Source organism: Bactrocera dorsalis, chromosome 4, assembly GCF_023373825.1.
Source record: "Bactrocera dorsalis isolate Fly_Bdor chromosome 4, ASM2337382v1, whole genome shotgun sequence".
NCBI classification, from domain to species: Eukaryota; Metazoa; Arthropoda; class Insecta; order Diptera; family Tephritidae; genus Bactrocera; species Bactrocera dorsalis.
Window position 1 is genome coordinate 17,280,588 of NC_064306.1, and position 10,541 is coordinate 17,291,128.

The following is a 10,541-nucleotide window of genomic DNA, read 5'->3' on the forward strand; positions in this document are numbered from 1 at the left end:
CTACATGAGAAATCGTAATTACAATATTTAGCGATTATTGTTAAACTCCCATTTGTAACCAATAATTTGTCGTATAAAACAAATACCGAAGAAAAACAAGAAAAAACGTTAACTTTAGGCTGCACCGAAGCTAATATACCCTACACAAGGGCATTTCATTTAGTAACTATGTGTTCGGACATTATGTTATTACCTTAAGCAGTAATCCACGTCAAATTTCGTGAAGATATCACGTCAAATGCGAAAGTTTTCCATACAAGCATTTGATTCCGATCATTCAGATTGTATGGCAGCTATATGCTATAGTAAGTCGATCTGAACAATTTCTTCGCGTATTATATTATTATCTTAGAAAATAACCTGTGCTTACTTTTGTGAAGATACATTGTAAAATGTGAAAGTTTTCCATACAAGAACTTGATTCCGATCGTTCAGTTTGTATGACAGCCATACGTTATAGTGGTCCGATATAGGCAGTTCCGACAAATGAGCAGGTTCTTGAAAATAAAATGACGTTAGCAAAATTTCAAAACGATATCTTAAAAACTAAGGGACTAGTTCATATATATACAGACGGACAGACAGACGGACATGGCTAAATGGACTCAGCTCAACATACTGATCATTTATATATGTATATAATTTATAGGGTCTCCGACGCTTCCTTCTGGGTGTTACAAACTTCGTGACAAACTTAATTTACCCTGTTCAGAGTATAATAAAATATAGAAAACCGTTGCCCAAGCCTCCAGGGTAATGCTATTTACTTAAAATGCAAAATTAACAGTTTCTATATTTTTTTTTTTGGTACAAAGGCTGCTATATATATCTCTGGCCTAATAATGAAAATAGGAATATTTATCAACGAAAATGGTTTTATTGTTTTTCAAAATATTCTCCATCAAGATTTATACACTTTTGCATGCGCTCAAACCAATTTTCGAAGCACCTTTTCCACTCCGATTGAGACACCTCCAAAACATGGTTTTTGAATGCTTCAACAGCATCTTCTGGCGACGAAAATCGTTGACCACGCATTATTTTCTTGATGTGTGGGAATAAAAAGAAGTCATTGGGTGCCAAGTCGGGGCTGTACGGCGGATGACCCATCAATTCGACGTTTTGGCCGGTCAAAAAGGCGCTGGTTTGAGCCGATGTGTGAGAGCTCGCATTGTTATGGTGCACAATGATTCGTCTTCTCTTGTTCGTTTTTCGAATTTCTCCGAAGACTTCAGGGCAACAAATGGTGGTGTACCACTCAGAATGGACCGTTGGTCCATTACGTTGCTCAAGCGAAACAGTCGCCACATGACCAGTTTTGCCGAAGAAACAGGCGACCATTCGCTTCGAAGTGCTTCTTCCACGAACAACTTTCGTTGGATTTGGCTCGTCGTGGAAGACCCCCACGGTCGATTGCTGTTTTGTTTCGGGCTCATACACATAGATCCATGATTCGTCACCTGTGACGATCTTATAAACGTCTTTTGAAGCACCGCGATCGTATTTTTTCAGCATTTCTTTACACCAATCCACACGAGCCTTTTTTTGAGCGATTGTCAAATTGTGCGGGATCCAACGAGAACAAACTTTTTTTACGGCCAGGTGTTCATGCAATATCGAATGTATGCTAGTGGGAGAAATGCATAGGCATGCCTCTATCTGAAGGTATGTTACATGACGGTCTTGCATTGTCAGTTCACGCACGGCATCGATGTTTTCTGGCACAACGGCTGTTTTTGGACGACCTTCACGGAATTCGTCTTTGAGCAAGCGTCGGCCACGATTGAATTCGTTGTAACAGTTTTTCACAGCGCTATAGGATGGTGCTTCATAGCCATACAAAGATTTTAATTCATCGATGCACTCTTGTGATAATCCACGTCGAAAGTTGTGAAAAATGTTCACGAGTTAATTCCATTTTTTGGCCAAGATGAATTTTTTAATTCCCTGTAAATAAAACAATTCACGATTAAATGACAAAACGTTCTGAGTGATGTTCTGCTAAAAAATGTCATACTTTCCAATGGATATGTCAGATTGCACCTGGCAACACTTAGTGTTGCCTACGCCAGAGATATATATAGCAGCCTACGTAGTGCGGATGCCTTCCGCGTGGTATAGAGAAGTAGGGAAAGTCCCATTCACCATAGAAAAAGAGCCATTCACAGTCCTTAAGCTACCCCTCAAGTGTGCTTTCACAATAACAACATCATGGCCACCTCTGGTGAATAAGGGTGGTGAGAGGTTAAAACGGGTTGCAGAAAGCAAAAATGCTATAATATTAAATTATAAATTTATACATTTATAAATATATTTGTACATTTATAAATACTATTTTCAATTTTTGTTATAGAGTAAAGATTTTAGCTGTCATAACAAAAATTAATTATACCATCATGATATAGATAAATATGCTATATATTTTTAAGCGTTTTAGTTAACTTATTCATGGACAAAATGGAAATTATATTTGATAATGAGTGGACCATAAGAGATAACTATTGTGAAAAATTTGATATTACATACCATAACAATTCGTCTGAACAGTAAAACACATTTTTTTATTGTAAGATAAATCAAGAGATAATTATAATAGCCATGTTTTCTATATTTTAATTATAAATTTTTGTAATCACAAACTACGTACACGTTTTAAATGTCAGAATTTAGCTATACGCCGGCGATCAGGAATCCTACTCATTCCCAAATGGAGTGTTTGATTATCCTAACAGATTTACCACACTATTTTTTAGTTCTAAGCTAAGTTTTTAAATAAAAAGGATTCTTAAAGAAATTAATTTTTGAATTTGCAATATCTATATAGTAGTAAAAAGTAGTTTAAATTAGCTCACGCAACACTATTTTGCCATGCTCAGTAGCGATACCGGCATAGTATTTAAAAAAATAAATGATTGTTCGAAATATATTCCGTTTGAAGTTATTCAAATCGATAATAACTTGTTTGGCCCAATTAAAAATACAACTCAAATTCCTTAACTTTTAATAGCGGCTCATTATTAGCCAAATTACATTTATTTGTTTGTAAAGTTTGAATATCAATATTAGCCAAATTACATTTATTTTTTTTTTTTAAGTTTAAATATCAATATTAGCCAAATTACATTTATTTGTTTTTCAAAGTTTAAATATCAACTTCCACACCATTCATAATCGACCATAATTCACTAGATGTAAAGACGAATTGTAATTCGCGTAGATGCAAATGTTTCTTTTTCAAATCGCTGCTTAGTCACCAACGCTGCCAACTTTCATTTGATGAGTGTTGTTTATTATTTGCGTAGTTCATCCCGATGTTCTATCGGTTTTGGTGGAGCTGGTTCTCCCCACTCCCCAATTCGGCATCATGATATTGCGCAGCACGATATGGTCATAATTCTCATGGTACTTGCTCTTCCATGGATTGTACACCAAAATTCTACAACCACGGTATGTTGGAGGGAACGACATCGGTAATACATTCGTGAACTTGGCTTTCAATAAGAAGGTAGGATTACAACACATGTCTTAATGACGGTATCCCCACCATTTTTCATCTTTACGCTTAACACGATGAAACCAGTCAATTAATTCGCTCAACTGGTAACGCTTTGGTCTGCAAGGTGGGTGTTTAGCTATTAGAAAGTATGTAAATTCAATTTTGCTCAAAACCTACCCAACAGCCTGATAAACCTGACCAGCAGTACCGGGATTCTAAGCGCAATTTACAATAGGTTATGCAACATCCGAATGTGCTCACCGTAGTATTTGCTCTTCAAAAAGTTGCTTCCACCCTCAAGCACAAAGCTCATTGGTTTGGGACTAGCGTTCTATACCAGCTCCTTTGCTGATTCTATAAAGAATTTAAAAAATACATGGTAAATCTTTTGATATAAAGTTTAATTTTAGCTTACCTAGCAATGCGATGAGCATCTTACACGAGAACGCCATTGAATTTAAAATTTTGTCTCGAATTCACGACCAACTAATTTGATAACTACATTTGAGTACTTCACAGCATCGCGTATCGCTTTTTTTTTTAAAGCTTAGTACGCAGCTCTCAAGAAACGTAAAAACTTCATATAAAAAAACGCTTAAGAAACGGTCCAGAAACGTTCCTGCGATAAAGTTACTTGTGCTAGTACGCAGCTCTTAAGAAAGCTAGTACTAATTTTTAATACTTTTTTTCAATAAAATGTGAATATGGCAAACCTGGTTTTGCGAAGAAACATCAAATCAACAATTGTTTTTTGCAGGAAATTCGAAGTAATCGTCAAATTCAGCCTAAATTAGTTGAAATCATTATTATAAAGTATGTTCCATTTTGAAATGTTGTATAAAACCAACCAATCATCAACAACATTCCTTAAATCTCAATGAAAATATTTGTGTTACCATACACATACATACGCACAAAGTTTGTTTACTTTGTTTATTCTCTCTTGCTCTTCTAATGTGGATCATTCACAATGCGTAACCAGCTGTCAAAATTACTTGAGAAATAATGTATTTTTGTTCTTGAGCAATTACTTGAGAGCTGCGTACCAACCTTAAATCATAAAATTGTAACAGCACCAGACCCATTACGCAGCAATATTAACGTGGCCATGTTTGGTTATTTCGTACTTTTAATGGAATAAAATCGCAGCCGATCTGTTGTTTATCGTCCCATGAAAATTGTAAACACTTTTTATAGATTCAAATAACTAAATAAACCATCGCAAAGGATTTAACCATGAAATAAACTAAAACAAATTGTCTTTACAAATACCTTCGTTACGATGGCAAAAATGTAAATATGGCTGTGAATGAGCATAATCTAGACCCCACTATTCGGCATGGTTACTTATTTGTTCGTAACATTTTTCTGTGGTGAACATTTATTGACTTACCACAGTTAAAAAGAGGCATAAATAAAAAACTTAATTTTTCATGTATTTGCTCATATTGTTCTCATCTTTAAGAATATATGTATATTAAAATAAAACGATTTTCTTTTGAAAATATATTAAACTTTTACATATAACCAATATTTTTGGGACAACTTTTCCATAAATTTTAAGAAAATAACACAATGCAACCATTTTCCGGTTAAAAGTCGGTCATCTTGGATTCAAATAGAAACTCAACCCCGGACTACACTTGGCGTTTCTACAGTGGCACCTCTCAGCTGTGCCTTTGTTTACATAACATCAGTTGATAGTGACCTTACTCCTCCTCTATCTTGGCCTTCCGTCATTACTTTTCTTTACAAGAAAGGGCTGACTTAGCTTTAAACCAGCTATTCTTTGAAGCTTGAAATTCATTTCAGTTGTCGTTTCGTTTCTCGGCTCAAGTACATTTAAAATTAAATTTAGAAATGATAACGCTCAATAGCGCCATCGTATTTTAGGGATATTTTTAATATTGAATAATGTGTTACTACTGCTAAGTTTGCAATTTTGCTTTTCGTCTGTGTGTGACCTTACATCGGAGTCGTTGCTAATTACTTTGAAAATTTAAATATGATCGACCCTATTGTTGTTGTCATTTTAATTGTCATTGTCATTCCTAAATTCATGTTCCTCAAGTATATTGTAAGGTATGATAACGCCCAATAACATAATAGTAAGTTAAGTTGATATATGTATGTCGATTTGCAGACAATATTTTAGCCCTTTTTGTGAATTAAGGTACAATAAGATAATGATAATAACTCCTTTTTCTGTTGTTATATAAGGGAATCCGTTCTTTTCCTTTAACTACATTCCTGAAAACTTGGATAACTGCGTCGAAAAGGGTAATCGTGGCGCCTTTTTCTCAGATCACATACCGACAAGGAATATGTGGATGGAGCAATTTCCACGACAGCCGATTCTACGCAGCAAGGTTGCTCCATATCCTTCTGACTCGAGCTGACATTCGCGTCAAAAAACTCCATCCAAATTCCACCTCGGTCAGGTGTAATACATGCAATGTAGCCATCTTAAGACATGCTTAGGCCTTAAGAGACATACATAGGTAGTGGACCATGAGTTACGTGGACCCATATTGCCAATGCTCTACTGCGACATTAGTCTCTACGGCTGTGCGATCTCCACCCAGGTCGCGCAATGCGCCGCCACTCACCCCGAGTAGCCAACAGAAGACCTCCACCGTCGCCAGGAGCTCAAACAGAAAACTTAACTCCCACTCTGAATTGCCCCCTCCAACCTTCATCCCGCTCCAATCCTCGTACGAGAACCACCCAGCAACTCCTGGTTCCTCGCACAGTCTGTTCCGTGTATTAGACCGTTAAACGTTGGAACGTCACAACATGGAAGTTCTATTCTTGCGCTGGCTGGTGTCAACATCATCTGGTGAGAACATCTTCAACTTTTTCCCATACCTATGGACGTATCCGTTGACGAACGTCGATTCCGTAAAGCGATCGCAGCAGCTACTGCTCGCTTCATCTCGGCTGGAAGAATTGCGGAACTCCGCACTAATTTCCCAGCCGAAACATCCATTTTAGCTAACGAGCGCGACACCTTACGCCATGCGAATTCCGGAGATCCCCGAATAAAGGATCTCAATTTGGAGATTCAGCGATTGCTAAATCAACATAAGCGGACGAAATGGATAGAGCACCTGAAGTCCTGTAATCTCTCCAACGGTATGAGTAAGCTTAGGTCTACTGTCAAAGCTTTGTCTAACCCGAAGAGACATGATGACCGAATTGAAGTTCAATTCAATGGCCATGCCTCCTTGGACCCGAAGAAGGGCGTGAGCTACTTTAGTCGGTAATTCACACTGCAACATTCCGTAGACAAAACCAAGCGATGTGTTACCCGACGGCAGCGCAAACCGCTAAAAGACTGCGCGCCACTTTCTCCGATGAGTAGGTTGAGAATGTTATCAACAAAGCGAAATCGTATAAATCCATCTGCCTTGATGTAATCAACATGGTTATGGTAAAGCATCTAGTCTCGATGGGAATAGGCTGCCTCACCACGGTTCTCCCTCTCTCGCTGACCACTCATCAAATACTCGATGTGTAGAAAGTCGGAGTGGTCCCACTACTGAAACCTAGGAAACCTGCCAACAAAAGGAAGTCCTATCGTCCGGCAACTCTTCTCTCTCCAGTAGTGAAGACACTTGAGGTCTTGCTACCCCCGACATTAACTCACCATCTGAGCTTAGTCAACCACCAGCATGGATTCCGAAAAGCGCACAGTGCCACCACAACACTTAGCGTCATAAACGCACAAATAGTTCGTGGCCCCAACCAGAAACCACCTTATGAGAGAACGATCCTCGCAACGTTGGACTTGTCAAAAGCTTTTGACACAGTCAATCACACAACGATACTGCATAGACTTGAATTTAATATTACAGTAGATTTTAGGTATAACTTTTGATAGTCTCTGCTCCTTCACTCCACATATGGCCGTGATTATCGCCAAAGTACAGAGCCACAACAAAATCCTCATGTCGCTACCCGGCAGCACATGGGGAAAAGACAAGAAACGTAGTTCTCAACTTACAAGGCTATCGACCGGCCGGTCCTTAACTACGCCGCACCAATATGGTCGCCTGGATGCAGTGAAACGCAGACGAGAAAGCTTCAGACCTGTCAGAATACTGCACTCCGGACTACAACAGAATGCCTCTTGGTGTCTCCTTTCGAACACCTGCATGGTGACGCTCGTATGATTCCAGTCAAGGAGTAAATGAACTTCTTTCCAGGCAGTTCCTGCTGGGATGCTTTCGCCTCTAAGAACATTAAGAGGTCATTCCTCAACCATATCGACGACATCAGACAATACGTCGACCAGACTTCGGACGGAACTAACTTCCGATAACCTTTGACTGTCATTCACAGTGGCAACACCTTCAGCGACGCCCTTCCGGTGAATGGCGTACTCGGAGTCAAATCATCACTCATTGCAGGCGAAGAGCTCGAGCTACCGCGAGAAACGATTGTGACCCTTCCACAACTTCGTTCTGGGGCCCTATTCTGTAACTCGATTCGAAAATGTATTCTATTCGAAATTCGAATCAAATTTATAATTATGCAAAAGTTGTATCACCCTGTGCCAGAATAAATGTGTACAATTTTCGTTTTTGCTTTCTACAACTCAAAAGCTATCGAATATTTTATCCGAAAATTGGCTTGAAAATCCGAAAATCGAGTTACAGAATGTACAAAATCCGAATTCGAGTACATTTTTTTCGAATCGAGTTACAGAATAGGCCCCCTGGATATTATAGTAGGAAACTACTATACTACTTGTACTGAATAGACCCCGACTTATCCAACATATATCCTGCTTGCATTTGTTTTATTATTTTGTATTAGAGCTATTTGTTCAAATTGTATATAAAGCTCTCTCTTGATCATTCCCAGCGAACATGGTTTTAAATCTGCCTGAGATTCATCTAGAGACGCCCTGACTTACCCAACTCATTTTTCGTTACCTGGGAACCCAGATTATGGAAATTCTTAGGAACTTCGATATTGATTAGTCAGTGCTCAACTCAGTGATGTATTTGCATGAAAACTTCAACTTAAGGGGGTCGTCCCGTGTAACGGTTTCAAAAAATTGATTTTTGTTTTTTTGCCTGAAACAAATACAAGGAATTCATGAATTTTTGAAAAATATTCATCGTGCCTTTTTTTTAAATGAAAATAGGTGCAAAAAATAATGAAATTTTTGGTTTTAATGTTTAAAAGAATTTTGTTTAAAGGTTTTAAAATATCTTAATTCCGATAGCCATTTATCTACAGTTCAACATGGACTCCACTACTTTGCCATATTCCTTTATTTATTTGATCTCCTTTTTGTTTCAAAAGTCTAACAATAAGTTATAAAATCTTTATATCGGTATTCTGCTTGAGACGATTGTCTCATGTCTCTAATTGTCACAATAGTAATTTATTGACTCTGTTAGTCAGGAGTCTCATTTTGGTATGCTGGCAGATACAGTATACTAGTAGTTAAATGGGGGATACGTTCCATGTCTTCTGAAAACTGTGTAAGATGAAATAACGAACTATCACCCCTATCATGCATTTCGACTTGGATTGAAATTTTCTCCGTTTAGCATTTTTGGTATCATGCGTTCCGCTCCCGTTCAGTTCAACTTCGAAATTTACAATTCTGCCTATCATGCATTTCGATCGTAGCTCCGTTCTGCTAAGTTGCAATTTTTTTGGCGGAGAACTTTTTGTGTTTTTATTTTGCTGCGAAAATTTTATTATTTGCGTGATTTTTTTTTTAATTTTCTAAAAATGTAAGTAAAGCTTGCATTTAAAAGTTGTAAAACACACGATATTTCCAGTTTTTGCGCTCTAATTTTATTTTTTGATATGCTTTCAGGTCAAAAACAACAACACCAGAGTAATATGAAAAATTGGCAGATATGATGGAGAGTAAGCTAGATAGACGGTTTCCACCAGCGTCCTAAAGAAGATGTGCAGGCTTTTTGGAAAGAGGTAGCATCAAATTTACTTGCCGTCGTTTCTTCTACAAACGTATCTAGGACATACTTGAATACGTCCTTATTCAGGCGAAAGTTTTTTTTGAATCTAAATAAGTAAACAAATTGTAAGAAAATTGTCTACTTCACGTGCAAATACTTACAGCCCGTCATTCATCTGGAAGGGATCGCACATATCTCGTAATCTTCTCCTTCCAATTATCACCCCAGCATTCTGAGATGCGCTGGTCTCCTCCTCAACCAGTAATATCGCCGCGGATAAAGATTCCATACTTACGTTTAATAAAAATAATAACAATATAAAAATTTTACTTTTATTTATTTTCTTTGAACAGCAGTAATTTGTGTATTTTTGCTTTGTTATGTTTCAGTTTCACATATTTCAAGGCAAACAGGTGATTTCGAAAGAGTTATAGCTCTTCCTCTTCTTCTTTCAATCCAATTGCAACGCATGATACCTAATTTCGACTTCGGCGGAGCGTAGAGCGGCAACGTAATCGAAATGCATGATAGGGGTGTATATTTAATTCGAAAACCGTGTAAAAAATGTTCATAACAAAATTTACTTCTGTGGTTTGTTATGTGTGTGTTTTTACATTTTTATCTATAACAAGTGTTAAACTATAAGTTTTTTATATAAAAAAGCTTGAAACATAAACTAAATAAAAGTGGTTGACCCTCAAAGAAAAATGATTATCTTAGAATAATATGAATCCAAGTTTTGCGCTATATAAAAGCACTCTGTAGAGTGTGTGGTTTTTTTTCGCTGAGTGTAGATTTCTTTAGAGCTGCCTACTAGCACAAGAAAATTTACCGCAGAAAATTTTTTTGACCATTTCTTAAGCGTTTTTTTATCTGAAGTTTTTACATTTCTTGAGAGGTGGATACTAAGCTAAAGGCACAATGTATAATATATATAGTAAAAATTCGAAAGCTCTGTGTTTTATTATTTCACTATTAAAAATCCCGAAAAACCTTTAAAAAAAAAGCCGTCACAGAGGATGACCCTTTTAAATGACTCTGGCTCAAATACTATTTTTGTGATACCACCATAGTGTTTTCACAAATCCATATAAGAAGTG

At 37.3% G+C, this 10,541-nt stretch overlaps 2 long non-coding RNA genes across 2 annotated transcripts; one reads left to right on the forward strand and one right to left on the reverse strand.

Moving 5' to 3' along the window:
• Positions 1-2,534: 2,534 nt before the first annotated feature.
• Positions 2,535-5,801, reverse strand: LOC125778162 (uncharacterized). Its single transcript, XR_007422527.1, has 3 exons — positions 3,912-5,801; positions 3,674-3,850; positions 2,535-3,613 (listed from the first exon to the last, which is right to left on the reverse strand). It is a non-coding gene; the product is annotated as an uncharacterized LOC125778162 (long non-coding RNA).
• Positions 5,802-7,962: 2,161 nt separating this feature from the next.
• On the forward strand, positions 7,963-10,245 carry LOC125778172 (uncharacterized). The gene is made up of 3 exons (XR_007422538.1): positions 7,963-9,252; positions 9,339-9,454; positions 9,605-10,245. It is a non-coding gene; the product is annotated as an uncharacterized LOC125778172 (long non-coding RNA).
• Positions 10,246-10,541: the final 296 nt, after the last annotated feature.